Source organism: Nicotiana tomentosiformis, chromosome 9 (genome assembly GCF_000390325.3).
Source record: "Nicotiana tomentosiformis chromosome 9, ASM39032v3, whole genome shotgun sequence".
Lineage (NCBI taxonomy): Eukaryota > Viridiplantae > Streptophyta > Magnoliopsida > Solanales > Solanaceae > Nicotiana > Nicotiana tomentosiformis.
In genome coordinates this window covers 84761244-84778100 of record NC_090820.1, presented here as the reverse complement: position 1 = coordinate 84778100, position 16857 = coordinate 84761244, and the positions used below count along the sequence as shown (strand labels likewise).

The window sequence follows — 16857 nt, the reverse complement described above, 5'->3', positions numbered from 1 at the left end:
TTTAAGAGTGTGTTTTGTGCTCAATAAATTTTCACGTCGTTGCTGGGGATTGGCAATCAATAGTATTTGAAACAGTTTGTAGTGCTAATTAAGGATTTTTTTTCTTTTTCTTTTTATTTTGTATTTTTACGTTTGGTGCATGACTCGAGCTTTTGCAAAAGAAGTGCTACCATACGAGCCAGAGTTAGAAAAACAACCGCGACAACTGAGCAAGGAAAGAGATCTTACCGAGAAGTTAGAAAAGATTGGGCAATCATCAACTGAAGAAATTATGACCGGAAACGGTGATGATAATGTAGATTTGGCTGCAAGAGAGGCAGCCCAATAACGAGAAAAAGTTTCCCGGTATGCTAAGGAATCAGCTATTAGAGCTACACAGATTGTCTACAAAAAGGGAGGGGTCGAAGAATTAATCCAAATCAACCCTTGGCTGCAGACCAGCTTAGAAATATAGCTCCCGAGCCATGGAGATCATTTGGAGATTATGCTAGACTGGTCTACAATCAAGGATTATCAAGTGTTAGACCACCTCCAATTGCAGCTAACAATTTCGAGTTGAAGCAAGGGTTGCTTCAAACAATTCAGAACTGATGTGTCTTAAGAGGGAAGCTGAACGAAGATCCAAACACAGATCTAATGGACTTCGATGAGATTATAAACACCTTTAAATACAATGGGGTATCACAAGATGCAATGTACTTAAAAGCATTCCCTTTTTCACTTAAACATGATGCAAAACAGTAGCTTTGAAGCTTGCCCACGGGATCGATTAGAAAATGGGTGGATATTACAAGAAAATTCCTTGATAAATATTTCTCCCCAGCTAACACAGGAAAGTTTAGAAGAGAAATCCATAACTTTTGCTAGAAAGAGACTGAAACTATTTTTGAAGCATAGAAGAGGTTTAAGGAGATAGTTAGAAATTGTTTGTCACGACCCAAAATCCTAACCTGTCATGATGGCGCCTATCTCAGTACTAGGCAAGCCGACCACATCAATAACCCGCGATTTCCTTTAAATTAAAAAAATATAATGTTTAATACAATACCAAAGATCTAGCAATTTTCGATACAACACTCCCAAAACCTGGTGTCACTGAGTACATGAACATCTAATATGAGTACAAGTATAGAAAATATGGTCTATAATAGTCTGAGATCAAATACAATAAACAAAGAGATAGAGAAGGAGAGACAAAGTATGCGGACATGGCAGCTACCTCAAAATCTCCTGAAAGTCAACTGTGCCAAATGATCAACACCCGCTATGTTCAGGAATACCTGGATCTGCACATGAAGTGCAGGGTGTAGTATGAGTACAACCAACTCAGCAAGTAACAATAATAACTAAGGAACTGAAGATAATAACGAGCTACACAGCCATAGTTCACTTTCAATAGTTCCAGCAAAGAATAGACATGCTTTCAAATCTGGCAGTTTAAGTCAAATCAATTTTATAAAGTTCAATTTCAAGTAATTCGGATATAAATTCTTTCAGAGATTTTACAACAATGACAGATAGCAACCAAGTGCAACAATAAATGTAAAGCAAGTACAACCTCTCAGTCAACAGTCACTCAACTTATCACAACACCTTAACCACATGGCTCTTAGCCCTCAGCACTCACACTCAATGGGTACCTGCACTCACTGGGGGTGTGTACAAACTCCGGAGGGGCTCCTACAGCCCAAGCGCCATAATCTGCATGGACAACTCACGTGCTGCACGGACAACTCACGTGCTATAATATCCTGCACGGACAACTCACATGCCATAATATCCTTCCCTCACCGACAGGTCCCCGGCCTTACTCAGTCCTCAACCTCTCAAGTCTCTCGGGCTCTCACAAATCACAAAGATCAGCCCAAACAAAGATAACATAGTATATCAACAAATATCCAGAAAGACTGAGGTATAATACGTAAGAAAAATCATGACTGAGTACAAGACAATAATTAGCAAATAATTCAACAAGTACGCGACCTCTACGGGTCTCAACAGTACTATAACATAGCCTAAGCATGATTTCTAACATGATTTATAGTTAAATTTCTTCAACACATCGAGATCATATAGCTAACAATAAATTATTCAACTTTATAGTTTCCCGGGACGGACCAAGTCACATTCCCCTCGGTGCACACCCACACGGCCATCACCTAGCATGTGCGCCACCTCTAAAATAATCACATGATACCAAAATCCGAGGACCCTCAGGACCAAATTTATAATTGTTACTTACCTCAATCCGTGTAATTCTTTATTCCGCTATGCCCTTTCCATGAGAATTGGTCTTTGAAAGCCTCGTATCTAGCCACAATTCATTCAATTCAGTCAATACCAATTATTGTAATTAATTCCATAAGGAGATACTAATTTTTCCAATAAAATCCGAAATTAACTCAAAAATCGCTCGTGGGGCCCACGTATCGGAACCTGACAAAAGTTACAGAATATGAACGCTCATCCAACCACGAGTCCAACCATATAAATTTCACCAAAATCCGACACCAACTCGACTCTCAAATCTTCAATTAAAGTCTATGAAGATTTCTACCATTTTCAACCCAATCCTTACCCATTTGAACTTAACAATCTTTCCACAACCTTATTGGTATGTATATATGATACTCTACACCCAAGAATCGTACTATTAATCACCCATCTTTACTCCAAACCCGAAATTGAAGAATTAGGAAAAGAAATTCTTACCTCTTTGAAGCCCTAGCAAGATCCTTATGAAATCTTCAAACCTTGAACAAGAATTGATGGACAAATCACTAAGTCTTCACTTTCTCTCTCTAAAATGCTCTCACCTCTCTCTAAAATATCAAATTTTGGCTCAAAAATGAGCTTCAAGGGCTATAAATCGAAGTTGGGTAGGGTAAAAAATTAGAAAGAATGGAAGCTCCGATGCAGTTATGCGATCGCATAACAGGTAAGCGGTCCGCATACCCACCGTATAATTTGGCCTCCAAAACTGGGCATTACTGACCCGATCTGCGATTAGTATGCGGTCCGCATACTTGTTCTGCGGTCGCATAATGCACCACAAAATAGGTATGCGGTCGCATAGTGCACCACAGATTTTCCTCAAATCTTGCCCCTCTCCTGAGCCACTTTGCGACCATTATGCGATCCGCAGAGTGATTCTGTGACCGCATAGTGGTCGCAAAAATGACCTTTTTTCAACATAATCTTTGTACTAATTGATCTACCTCGGCACCACCAAACCTTAATTTCCTTAGCAAAATTTTTCTGGGGTCGTTACACATAAGTTAACATCCGGTCAACCTTTTCAACTTAAATTCCAAACCTTGGCACTAAGCGCTCCAAATCATTTAAAAACCTCACTGAACCCAAACCAATTACCCCGGCAAGCCAAATAATAACTGTAATTCACAATTTGAGCAGTAAATGGGTGAACAAGATGGTAATAGTCAAAACGACCGGCCGGGTCGTTACATCAACATAGTGGAATTGAACTCTGGATTCAACTCTAGGACTTTTAGGATGGATTAACACTGGCCTCGCGTAGAACATTGAGCAATGCAGCCGGAGGCCCTTTGATGAAGAAGACTCCGGAGGAGATAGTTACAATTCTTGATGAGTTATCAGATGATGCAAATTAGTGGCCCTCTGAGAGTGCTGAAAGAAGAAGATCAACTAGTATTCACCAAGTAGATGCTAATACATTTGTGCATGTAGAACATGAGGTTATGGCTAAAGAAATACGAAAGCTGACCTTAGCCATGATACAAAGTGAGCCTCATACAACTTGTTATATATGTGTAAGAGGACACCCTACTCATGAGTGTCAAGCCTCAACTGAGGAAGTGAATGCTGTGGGAAATTATAATTTTAATGCAATGGATCAAAAGCACCCTGGTTTCTCATGGAGTTCACCCGGGGGTACTGCAAATGCATGGCAACTAAACAACCCCAGATTCCAAGGACAAGGAGCTCCTAGTTTTATAAATCAGCAAAGGCCATAGTTTCAGCCTCAACAACCCAATCGACCTGGTCTAGATGATCTAGTGAAGGCCTTCTTTGTGAAAATTGATGAACCATTTGAAGTACAAGGGGTAGTAATTCGAAATTTAGAGAAGCAAGTGCAACAGTTTGGAATGATATTATCTTAGAGGATTCCAGGAACTCTCCCTGCTGATACTGAAAGAAATCCCAAGGAAATAGTGAATGTTGTAACCTTGAGAAGTGGGCAAGTGTTGAAAGATCTCACCCCAAGGCAAAAAGATGTAAGACTTGAAAGAGAAAATGGGGAGCAGCTGAAACGTGATGATGATAAGAAGAAGAAAGTCCAGATGAAAGCGGAGAAAAAGAAGAAGGAATAAAAATCGGGAAGGGAGGAACCTAAGGAGAGTAAGCATATGCCTGCGCTACCTTTCCCTTAAAAGTATGTAGAGAAAAGCTAAACAAGTAGTTTGAGAGATTTTTGGATATGCTGAAATAGTTTCATGTAAACGTACTATTTACAGAAGTGCTCTCGCAGATGCCTGCTTATGGTAAATTCTTGAAAGGGATCCTTATGAAGAAGAGGAAAGTAGAGAAGACCTCAATGGTAAAGCTCACAGAGCATTACAGCGTAATATCGCAAAATAAACTCCCACAAAAGTGTGGAGATCCATAGAGTTTTACTATAACTTGCACTTTAGGAAATATTAATTTTGATAAGTCCTTATGTGATTCTGGTGCCTCAATTAATATAATGCATCTATCTATTCATAGAAAACTGGAGAAGGAGATTGGAGAGATAAGGTCTGCATCAATATCTTTGCAGCTGGTAGACCAAACAACTCTAATACACGAGGGTATAGTGGAAGATGTGTTAGTTCGGGTGGATAAGTTCGTATTTCCTGTGGATTTTATAGTGGTAAATATGGAGTAAAATAAGGAGGGCCCCCTAATCCTAGGAAGACCATTCTTAGCGACAGGCAGAGCGATATTAGATATACAAGAGAGAAAACTCATGCTTAGAGTGGTGAGGAGACTGAGACTTTTAAGATGGATGTAGCAAAGGGGGCACAAAAGGACAAACAAGCTGGAAGTGTTGAGTGGAAAGTAAAGGGCTCGAAAGAGAAGGTTGCTATGAGTGAGGAAGATAAGTGTGGGGTGTACCCAAGGAAGGCTGAGAAGAAGTTGTCCGTATGGATGTGTGCATTAGTTTGGGCTCGAAAAAAGGAGCCCGACTTCAACTCAGACTCTGACTAGATGTTCAGGGAAGTTTTCTTTACCTTATGCTTTTTAATTGTATGCCATGGGGACATGCCACAACTTAAAGTGTGGGGTGAGGGATATTTGTATGCATGTATGTATATGTGTTTCTTTTTGTAGTTAGAGTTTAAGAAAAAAACCATAAAAACTTTAAATTTTCAATTTTTTCCGATGATGGATATCATTGACAGGTTTCTTGAGGTATTAAAGTCAATGGAAAAAGACAAAAAAAAAATTATTTTGATAGGTAGTGTAATAATTTTCCCTTGGTTTTTCTTTGTGGCTCGGTTCTTTTTCGAGGGTTTTTATTTGAATCGGGTGTAGTTAGTTTTTCTTTTTTTGAAATAGGAAACCTTGTGCTATGATTTGAATTGATGGCAATATCTCTTAACTTTACTAATCCTTGAGAATAGTAAGTGCTATAGTTGTGACGCTTAGGCTCTGTTTTTGACTCTTGTATAAGTACCTTAAATTGTATGATCCTAACTTTGCTTAACTGCTTCGACTAGAGTGTCTTGATGAGTCCGATACGAAGTGATTTATGTGCCATGTGTGTGTGAGGTATTGTGTTGTTATGTGCATTGCATTTGATGCCTAGAACTTTCCCCATGTGTTTGCAAAGAGAAATCGCAGTTTTGTTTATTTTTGGAAATGATAGAGGCATTTCGTTGTTGAGATAATTGTAGACTTTTACCCATCTAATTGTTTTTTATCGTAGTTAACCCCTTTGAGCATGTAATCCTTTTTATTTGGCAACCATTTTACAAGCCATACCCATTTGTTTGAATTGAACATCTATCTGAACCTTTTACCTCTTGTGAGCACTTTAATTTGTTATGAAATTTGTAAAAGTTAAATTTGTTATGGGGTGTTGGTTTGGTTTTTGGGTGGAACTATTGAAATAAGGAGAAAGGTGCACTGTTTGAAAAAGTATGAGCCACTTGAATTGAAAAAGAAAATGAATAAAGTAGTTGTATGGTTGTGAAAAACATATTCCTTGTAAGTGGTAACACTTGATTAAAGAATTAACCTTTCAAAACCCCACACTTATGTCAGACCATAACTCAACTATCACATCAATATACATCAACTCCCTAATTCATTAAGCACAATTACATCAAAAGTTACCACTAACAAGGAATATTATTTTCACAACCACACAACTACTTTATTTATTTTCTTTTTCAATTCCTGTGGCTCTTACTTTTTCAAACAGAGCACCATTCTCCTTATTTCAATAGTTCCACTCAAAAGCAAAACCAACACCCCACACTTTAACTTTTACAAAGTTCATAACAAATTCAAGTATTCACAAGAGGTAAAAAATTCAGATAGATGGTCAATTCAAACAAATGGGTAAGGCTTGTAATGTGGTTGCCAAAGAAATAGGATTACGGGCTCAAAGGAGTTAACTAAGATACATAACAATTAGGTAGGTAAAAGTTTATAATTAGGTCAACAACGAAATGCCTCTATCACTTTCAAGATTGAAGAAAACTACGATTTCACATTGCAAACACAGAGGGAAAGTTCTAGACATAATATGCAATGCACAGAACAACAAAACACCTCACACAGACATGGATCATAACTCACTCCGGATCGGACTCATCAAAACACTCTAGTCGAAGCAGTTAAGCAAAGTTAGGATCATACAATTTAAGGTATTTATACAAGAGTCAAAAACCAAGCCTAAGCATCACAACTAAAACACTTACTATTCTCAAGGCATAATAAAGTCAAGAGATATTTTCTTTAATTCAAATCATAGCACAAGGTTTCCTACTTCTAAAAAAATAAAACTAACTACATCCGGTTCAAACAAAAACCATGGAAAAGAATCGCGACACAAAGAAAAACCAAGGGGAAATTAGTACACTACCTAACAAAAGAAAATCTTTTTTTCTTTTTCCTTCAACTTTAATCCCTCAAGAAACCTGTCGATGATATCCATCGTCGGAAAAAATTGAAAACTTGAGATTTTTATAGGTTTTCGTTTCTAAAACTCTCTAAATACTAAAACTAACCAAAAGAAACACATATACATACATAAGTGTGGGGTTTTGAAAGGTTAATTGTATCTATTAAAGTGCTTAGGGATATGTAGTTACTCCTATATCCAAATGGATCATACCCATCCCACAGCCTACATTACAACCAAATAAAGTCCTACTTGATCGTTGATTGAATGAGCTCAACTAGTAGAGTAGTACACTACGGGCAAGCATATGGTACATCTTGTATGGAATATGAATGTTGTTTTTGAGAGTGAATGAATTCTTTCTATCTTGGGCTCGTAATCGTTCTTAGATGTTATTGTCTATGGAACCACTCTCTATTGTTATGTGAGGGAACTTTATTCATGAAGGAAAGGTAATGTCATTGATCTCTGTGTTAGATTAAGTGAGCAGGTTGTGAAAAATACGTGGTACCTTTGATTCAAATCTTGAGGCGAGGATGTTACGGTATTGTGCTTAATCCATTATTAATATTCTTAGTATGATCAGTTAGGAGAGTTGTTTAAAAAGGTCGTGTCTATATGAAGTGTAGTTTGATTGCTCGAGGAAGAGCAATGGTTTGAGTGTGAGGTGTTGATGGCAGGCTATAATCTTGTATTCTAGTCGCTTATTAACTCTAATTAAATGCACCTTACTTGTGTTGAGCTTTCATTGGTAGTGTTTTGTACCTACTGTATGTTTTATGCCTTGTAGGATTGATTCCGAGTTATTTAGATGTTGTGGAGCTAATTCGAGCTATTTGGAGCTTTGAAGTTTGAGTAAAAGCCCAAAGGAATAAGCCAGGATCGTGTTCCGGGGTCAAGGACCATGTCTGGACATCAAAAAATCAAGGAAGAAGCAACACTCTGAGGAAATTGCACTACTGTGGTGCGTGGTGCGCTGTAACAGTGCATTTTCTGATTCTTGACGAAAGTTGAGCTCTCTGGATATCTCCACTAATGCCTCGGATGGCACGTCTCCCCATACGGCACTCCTATGTATCTTTCCCACAGCTATTGTCCTATTTCGGCTAGGAAAGGATGGTTTCGTCTGGGCCCAACCCTACTTGGTATAAATACACGAAAAAATATTATTTTCTGGACTTTTGACATGCTTTCGACCAAAGGAGGGTAAAGAGGAGTTTGAAGAACACAAACACAAAGATTTCATCATTCCTTCCTTACTCAAAATCCGAGTTTGGATTGAATTTATGATTTCCTATACTTTAATTATATTTTTGATAAATTTCTCCATGTCTACGGAGTAGTTTCCTTTAAGTTTTGATCGATTTGGTCTATATGATTATTTGTGGATTATAACTATAGTTTTATACATTGAATCATTTTGGATGGTTTAATTGTTGCATCTATATTCACTAGTTCATGTAATCAAGAGAGGCATAATTTGTGTTATCTTTGCATTATATTGTTGGTTGAGTCATAGATTCTACGTAGTAATCGGAAGAGGCTAGTTGAATCATTGATTAAACCTAGTTAGGATATTAATCGAAAGAGGTTTTCCTAAAGACTATTCCACTACGCATTTTTGTATATCTTGACGGTGCTTAATTTCATCCATCTTGTGAGCTTGAGACTTAATCGAGATAGGAGTTTCTATTGAACGTTTGAACTAATAATTGAGTTAATTCGATAGACTCACTTGAACATTAGTAGTGAATTATCTAGAGTTAGTGTAACACCCCAAATTTTTACTAATATTTGTATTCTCGATTTAGCATCTTTATAATGAGGAGATGTTTTACTTCGCACTTCCTAAACGTGAAATTGGAAATATATAAAAATTCCTTACCTTAGGTTGTGTTAATATTGACAAAGAAGTTTCATGGTATTGCTATGTGTAACACTTAATATTATTTTGATGAATTGTTATTAAATACATTATATAATTAAAGTTTTGGGCTGCCACCCTTTTGTATTTATCTAAAGATATTTAGTAGGTTGGGCAGCCACATTTTTCATATATATCCAAAGTTTAGATACTACTTTGGTTGACTTTCTTTTCCATAACCTCCTCTCATATTTCATTCTTTCAATACAAAGAAAACCCCTACCCTCTCTCCTTCTTATCACCTTAAAAACTTCATGAAATCTGTCATAAATATCCAGTAAAGAAACCAGCAAAACTCGTTCTTGGTGAAGCACAAGTTGCTCCTCTCTTTTGTGGTAAGTTACTAAACCCGTTTTTACACTAGACAGCTATTAGTATATTCTTCATATCGTTTTGTATAGAGCTTTGTTTTAAGTGATCTAAGACGTTTTGGAAAGGTATTTCATAGATATATAACTCTTATTCAGGAATCAAAATCTAGTTTTGCCTGTATTTATCCGAAAAAGGATCATAAAGTACAGGGCAGGTGCGTCCCAGACTTTTAGTTTTAAAAATACTCCCTGTACTATTGTTAGTAATTTCAGCATAATGTTTTGTAAGAAACTGATATTAGGGTGATTCAAGAAGTTTTAAAATGATAAGACATATATCTACAACTATAATGAAGACCATACAATCTAGTTTGTCCTTTTTCATCTTCAAAATGGAGTCATAACGAAAGATAGTGATACTGTCCAGAATTTCTGTTTCAAATATTTTGGGTAATTTTCACCAATATCATGCTTAGTTTGACATGTTAAATCACTGAACTTATATAGATATTTGATTATGTACTTATGGTATATATACACTTGTAAAATCTAAGGGAAAGTGTTTGAGGAAGTGGGCAGATTTGGTTTGTCTATGGCGTAGATGATTCGAACGTCCTCATGTTGTGGTTGAACTGTTGTGGTAAAACATCAAGGTTTATGTAAAAATTTTGTACTCTTTTTACTTGCTGGTACATTTTAAAATAACCTGATATTTTATTTTTTCTTGTCTTCAATTTATATCGTTGTATTCTTGTTATATCAAGTATTGTAAGATATTCGCTAAATCGCCCACTCGTACAGATTGCTTGATCGTTTTGCATTCTTGTTGAGAATTTGTCCTTCTTGTGGCAGTGACTTTGCCACTCATCATGACATGCCTCTTGATTCAGATCTTTTTCCATCTTGACTTTGGATTTGTAGTTCGTCTTAAATTATGGAACTTGTCCGTGTTAAGTACGAACTAGAAAGCTATTTTTAATATGGTTCTTGATTCTCTTGACTATTGGGTTTTGACCCTACTTTATTTGGGGCTTCGATCCATCTTGATATCTGATTATGCTTAGTGTGATGGCATGACATACATATTGGGCAAAAAATAGATATTTGGGAAACACTCTTGGATTGATAGTATACGCTTTCTCGACTCTTGAACATTGTTATTGATATTTGGAAACACTTCAAGGTTTGATATTTGATACTTTTAATATATTTGTTCACTTGTTTTAAATTATGTTAAATTTGAGCTACCTATATGTAACGACCCGGCCGGTCGTTTTGAGTATTACAACCCCACTTCTCCATTTACTGCTCAATTTATGCTTTAAAGTTGTTATGTGATTTTCCGGGGTAATTAGTTCGGGTCCGCTGAGGTTTTGGAATGAATTAGAATACTTAGTTTTAAGGTTTAAAGCTTAGGTTAACATAGTGATCAGATATCGACTTATGTGTAAACGACCCCGGAATAGAGTTTTGATGATTCCAATAGCCCCGTATGGTGATTTTAGACTTAGGAGCGTGTCCGAAAAATTATTTGGAAGCCTGTTGCTAAATTAGGCTTGAAATGGCTAAAATAAAAATTTAAGTTTGAAAGTTTGACCGGGGAGTTGACTTTTTGATATCGGGGCCGGAATCCGATTTTGAAAATTGAAATACCTCCATTATGTCATTTATAGCTTGTATGCGAATTTTGAGGTCAATCGGAATTGATTTGATAGGTTTCAGCATCGAATGTAGAGTTTGGAATTTGTTAGTTTTGAATAAGCTTGAATTGGGGTGCGATTCATGTTTTAATGTTTTTCAATATAATTTGAGGCATAGACTAAGTTTGTGTCATATTATAAGACTTGTTAGTTTACTTGGTTGGGGTCCCATGGGCTCAGATGAGTTTTAGAAAAGTTTTTGGAAGAGTTTGGTGCTTTAAGCATAAGCATGTAATGAATCAAAGGTCCATTTTTAGTTCTAGAGATCGAAATTTGATTTCGAGACTTCCAGGATTTTGATAATGAATTATAGGAGTGATTTGGAAAGTTTGGCTTAATTTCATCAAGTCGCAGTTGTCTTTTTAGCGCGAAACATGAGTTAATTGTTTAACGAGCAAAATTGGTATCACGTTGAGCAAATGAGCTCCGAATTGAGTTTCGATTAAACGACTAGATTCGTATTATTATTTGTGACTCAAAGGAATAAGAATCGTCGAATTCCAAGTTCGTATGATGGAGTTAGAGCCTTTTTAGTGAAACAAATAACTGCTGGTGCAAACAAGTTCTAGTGTGGACTTTTAATGACGGAAAATAGACTTTTAGTGACGGATGGGCAGAAATTTAAAGACCAAAAATGGTCATTTCCTTCATATCATTTTGTATTTTTGGAGCACGGTTCTTGGGCGATTTTGAGGATTTCTTCACGACTTCGACTTGGGTAAGTGTCCTATATCCAAAAATAATTATATTTCATAAATCCATGGTTATATTCATCATTTATTTCGGATTTAAATGGAAGAAATCAAGATTTTTGCAAAACTTTTCAAGAACGAAAATTTTAGATTTGGAGGTCGAGTTCTTATCGGAATTTGATAAAATTGGTATGGTTGGACTCATAATTGAATGGTTTGTCGGATTTTGTTATTTTCGTTGGATTCCGAGATGTGGGCCCCACAGACAATTCTTTAGTTAAATTTCTGATTTTGTTGAAAAATTAGTATTTTCATATGGAATTAATTTCTATAATTAGTACTGACTGAATTGAATTAACTGTGGCTAGATTTTAGGCATTCGGAGGCCGATTCGTGAGGCAAAGGCATAACAGAATAAAGAAATACACAGTTCGAGGTAAGTAACAGTTTTAAATTTAGTCCTGAGGGTATGAAACCCCGGATTATGCGTTATGTGACCAATTTTGAGGTGACACACATGCTAGGTGACAGGCGTGTGGGTGTGCACCGTAGGAATTGTGACTTGGTCAAATTTCATGGAACTGTGTAGTCGAATAATCTATTGTTATCTATACATTCTCCATGTAGTAGAGAAATTGAACCACAAATCATGTTTAGATTATGTGTTGGCACTGTAGGGACCAACCGAGGTTGTGTACATGCTGAATTATCTACTAAATTGTTGTTTTATACTCGGTCACAGTTTACTTGTTTATTTTATCTCAGTCTCTATTGTTCATTATTGATGCATCATATCATTGTTGTTTGGGCTGATTTTCATGATTACTGAGGGCCTGAGAGACTGGAGAGATGTATGACCGAGTAAGGCCAAGGGCCTGATTGTGAGATATTATACTAAAGCACGTGAGTTGTCCATGCCGCACGTGAGTTGTCCGTGTGGATCCATATATTATACTATAGTACGTGAGTTGTCCGTGCAACACGTGAGTTATCCGTGCAGATCCAGATATTATACTATAGCATGTGAGTTGTCCGTACAGTACGTGAGTTGTCCGTGCGGATCCATATATTATACTATAGCACGTGAGTTTTTCGTGCAGCACGTGAGTTGTCCGTGCGAATCCAGATATTATACTATAGCACATGAGTTGTCCTTGCCGATCCAGATATTATATTATAGTACGTGAGTTGTCCGTGCAGCACGTGAGTTGTCCGTTGGTGTGGATAGTTGCATTTAATAATATTTGGTCATTGGACCTAGAATGGGTGCTATCAAATTTTATTACGGTATATTGGGAGGATAATATTGAAAGTCATCTTAAAAGGTGATTATGATTCTTGTTGGGGAAAGAAAGCTCCATGACTTGTTGATTTGATAAGGGGTTATGAGATTCCATGTGTTTCTTTCATTATCAACAGTGTACGAAGGTTTTAGAAAGAGGTTTTGTTTGATATAGGGTTTAATACCAATACCGGGTTGGTTTTGAGTAGTTACTGTGATCGAGAATGGTGATGCGAGTATGTGAGTTGTGTAGTATGTTATGCGATTAAATCTGGAGTTATGGCTATGACTTGATACAATTTGTTCAGACTTATATAGTGTATAGATGTGAGATTCGGGTCTTGAAAAGAAATTCTGAATATTGGAAACTGAATTCCAAGGTTTATGGGCTAAGGCTGAAGTAATGATCTTCAATTACGTGGTATTGTCAGGCTTATATGGAATAGGGTGGCGTGGGATCACCCCCGGGTATATGCGTGGTAAGATGGAATAGTGATGTGATGGCTTGGAAACAATTCTTGACACGTTCGAGGATAAACGTGTGTTTAAGTGGGGGAGAATTTAATGACCCGACCAGTCGTTTTGAGTATTACAACCCCATTTACTACTCAATTTATGCTTTATAGTTGTTATGTGACTCGACAAGGTGATTGGGTCGAGTCCGGTGAGGTTTTGGAATGAATTGGAACACTTAGTTCCAAAGTTTAAAACTTAGGTTAAAATAGTGAGCACATGTCGACTTATGTGTAAACGAACCCGGAATAGAATTTTGATTATTCCAATAGCTCCGTATGGTAATTTTGGACTTAGGAGCGTGTCCGGAAAATTATTTGGAAGCCCGTAGCTAAATTAGGCTTGAAATGGCTAAAATAGAAATTTAAGTTTAGAAGTTTGATCGGGGAGTTGACTTTTTGATATTGGGGCCAGAATTCGATTCTGAAAATTGAAATACCTCCGTATGTCATTTATAACTTGTGTGCGAAATTTGATGTCAATCGGAATTGATTTGATAGGTTTCAGCATCGAATGTAGAATTTCGAATTTGTTAGTTTTAAATAGGCTTGAATTGGGGTGCGATTCGTGTTTTAGTGTTGCTCAATACAATTTGAGGCCTCAACTACGTTTGTGTTATATTATGGGACTTGTTAGTAAACTTGATTGGGGATGGGCTCAGATGAGTTTTGGAAGAGTTTTTGGAAGTGGTTTTGGAAGAGTTTGGTGTTTTGAGCATAAGCATGAAATGATCCAAAGGTCCATTTTTAGATCTAGAGATCGAAATTAGATTTTGAGACTTCCGGGATTTTGATAATGAATTATAGGAGTGATATGGAAAGTTTGGTCTAATTTCATCAAGTCACGATTAGGGTTTTAGCGCGAAACATGAGTTAGTTGTTTAACGAGCAAAATTGGTATTGTATTGATCAAATGAGCTCCGAATTGAGTTTCGATTGAATAACTAGGCTCGTATTATTATTATTTGTGACTCATAGGAACAAGAATCGTCGAATTCCAAGTTTGTATGATGGAGTTAGAGCCTTTTTAGTTAACAAATAACTACTTGTGCAAGAAAGTTCTAGTGTGAACTTTTGGTGACGGAAAATGGACTTTTAGTAACGGAAAAAGGACTTTTAGTGGTGGATGGGCAGAAACTTAAGGACCAAAAATGGTCATTTACTTCATTTCGTTTTGGATTTTTGGACCACGGTTCTTGGGCGATTTTGAGAATTTCTTCACGACTTCGACTTGGGTAAGTGTCCTATATCCAAAAATGATTATATTTCATAAATCCATGGTTATATTCATCATATATTTCGGATTTAAATGGAAGAAATCAATTTTTGCAAAACTTTTCAAGAACGAAAATTTTAGATTTGGTGGTTGAGTTGTTATCGGAATTTGATAAAATTAGTATGGTTGGACTCGTAATTGAATGTGTTATCGGATTTTGTGAGTTTCGTCGGATTCCGAGACGTGGGCCCTAGGGGCAATTTTTGAGTTAAATTTCAGATTGTGTTAGAAAATTAGTATTTTCACATGGAATTAATTTCTATAATTAGTATTGACTGAATTGAATTAACGGTGGCTAGATTTGAGGTGTTCGGAGGCTGATTCGCGAGGCAAAGGCATAGCAGAATAAAGAATTACACAGTTCGAGGTAAGTAACAATTCTAAATTTGGTCATGAGGGTATGAAACCTCGGATTATGCGTTATGTGATCGGTTTTGAGGTGACGCACATGCTAGGTGACGGGCGTGTGGGTGTGCACCATAGGAATTGTGAATTAGTCAAATTCCATGGAACTGTGGAGTTCAATAATCTGCTAGTATCTATACATTCTCCATGTAGTAGAGAAATTGAACCACAAATCATGTATAGATTATGTATTGGCACTGTAGGGACCCACATATGTTGTGTACATGGTGAATTATCTGCTAAATTGTTGTTTTGTACTTAGTCACTGTTTACTTGTTTATTTTATCTCAGTCTCTATTGTTCATTATTGATGCATCATATCATTGTTGTTTGGGCTGAATTTCATGATTATGAGAGCCCGAGAGACGGGAAAGATGTATGACTAAGTAAGGCCAAAGGCCTAATTGTGAGATATTATACTAAAGCACGTGAGTTGTTCGTGTAGCACGCTAGTTGTCCATGTGGATCCATATTTTATAATATAACACGTGTGTTGTCCGAGCGGATCCAGATATTATACTATAGCACGTGAGTTGTCCGTGCGAATCCAGATATTGTTACTATAGCACGTGAGTTGTCTGTGCGGATTATAGCGCTTGGGCTGTAGGACCCCCTCTGGAGTCTGTACACACCCCAGTGAGCGTAGGCACCTAACGAGTGCGAGTGATGAGTGCTGAGTGAATGAAATGGCTGAGTGACTGTGGTCCTGAGAGGATGCATATGATTTCATTCTTATTGCACTACAATTGTCATATATTATTGTGTTGGAAATTTCTAAAATATATTATCTTTTTTTTCAGTCGAACTTGATATGAAAGTAGTGTTGAGTGTTAAATGTTGAACATGAAAGCATTCCCTAAATCTTATGTTGGAAATTACTATAATTGGACTCAGGTGTGAAGATTGTCACTATCTTAAGCTCTTTATTTAGTATTGTTACTTGCTGAGTTAGTTGTATTCTTACTACACCCTGCACCTCGTGTGCAGATCCAGGTACCTCCAGACACGGCGGTTGCTTGTTTTTCGGAGCTTTATTTGTGGAGACCACCGAGGTAGATGCTTGCCTTCTGCAGACCTTGACTCTCTTCTTTACAGTTGTTGTACTGTTCTATACTTTTCAGAAAGTGATTTTATCAGTCAGACTTTGTTATCATTTAGATGCTCACATACTCAGTGACAGCGTGTTTTGGGAATGTATTTTAAGTCGGTGATTTGTGTGGTTTTCTATGAAATTAGAATATTATGTTTTCAAACTTAAGAGAAAATGTGGCTTATTGAGGTTGTCGGCTTGCCTATTATTGAGATAGGCACCATCACGACAGGTTAGGATTTTGGGTCATGACACTATGACTGAAAAGGGGAATTGGAGAATTTAATGTCTCCAACCCCAAAGTTTATACGCCACTAAGCTTTATGCTTAGCGATAGTTGTTTTTTTTATTGTAGGTAATGTACGAGATGAAATTTGAAGACATCTTTATGATGTAGTCTTTTTGGGAGCACTTATGGAGATCACATTTGCATATGCACCATGGTTTTGTATAGTTTTGGGACACGTACATGATATATATGCCACACTTATGTATGTTATTTGGAGGCTTGT

At 36.9% G+C, this 16857-nt stretch overlaps 1 non-coding gene across 1 annotated transcript; it reads right to left on the bottom strand.

Annotated features, from left to right (window-relative positions):
• Positions 1-834: 834 nt before the first annotated feature.
• LOC117279748 (small nucleolar RNA R71) lies at positions 835-939 on the bottom strand. The gene has a single exon (XR_004510163.1). It is a non-coding gene; the product is annotated as a small nucleolar RNA R71 (small nucleolar RNA).
• Positions 940-16857: the final 15918 nt, after the last annotated feature.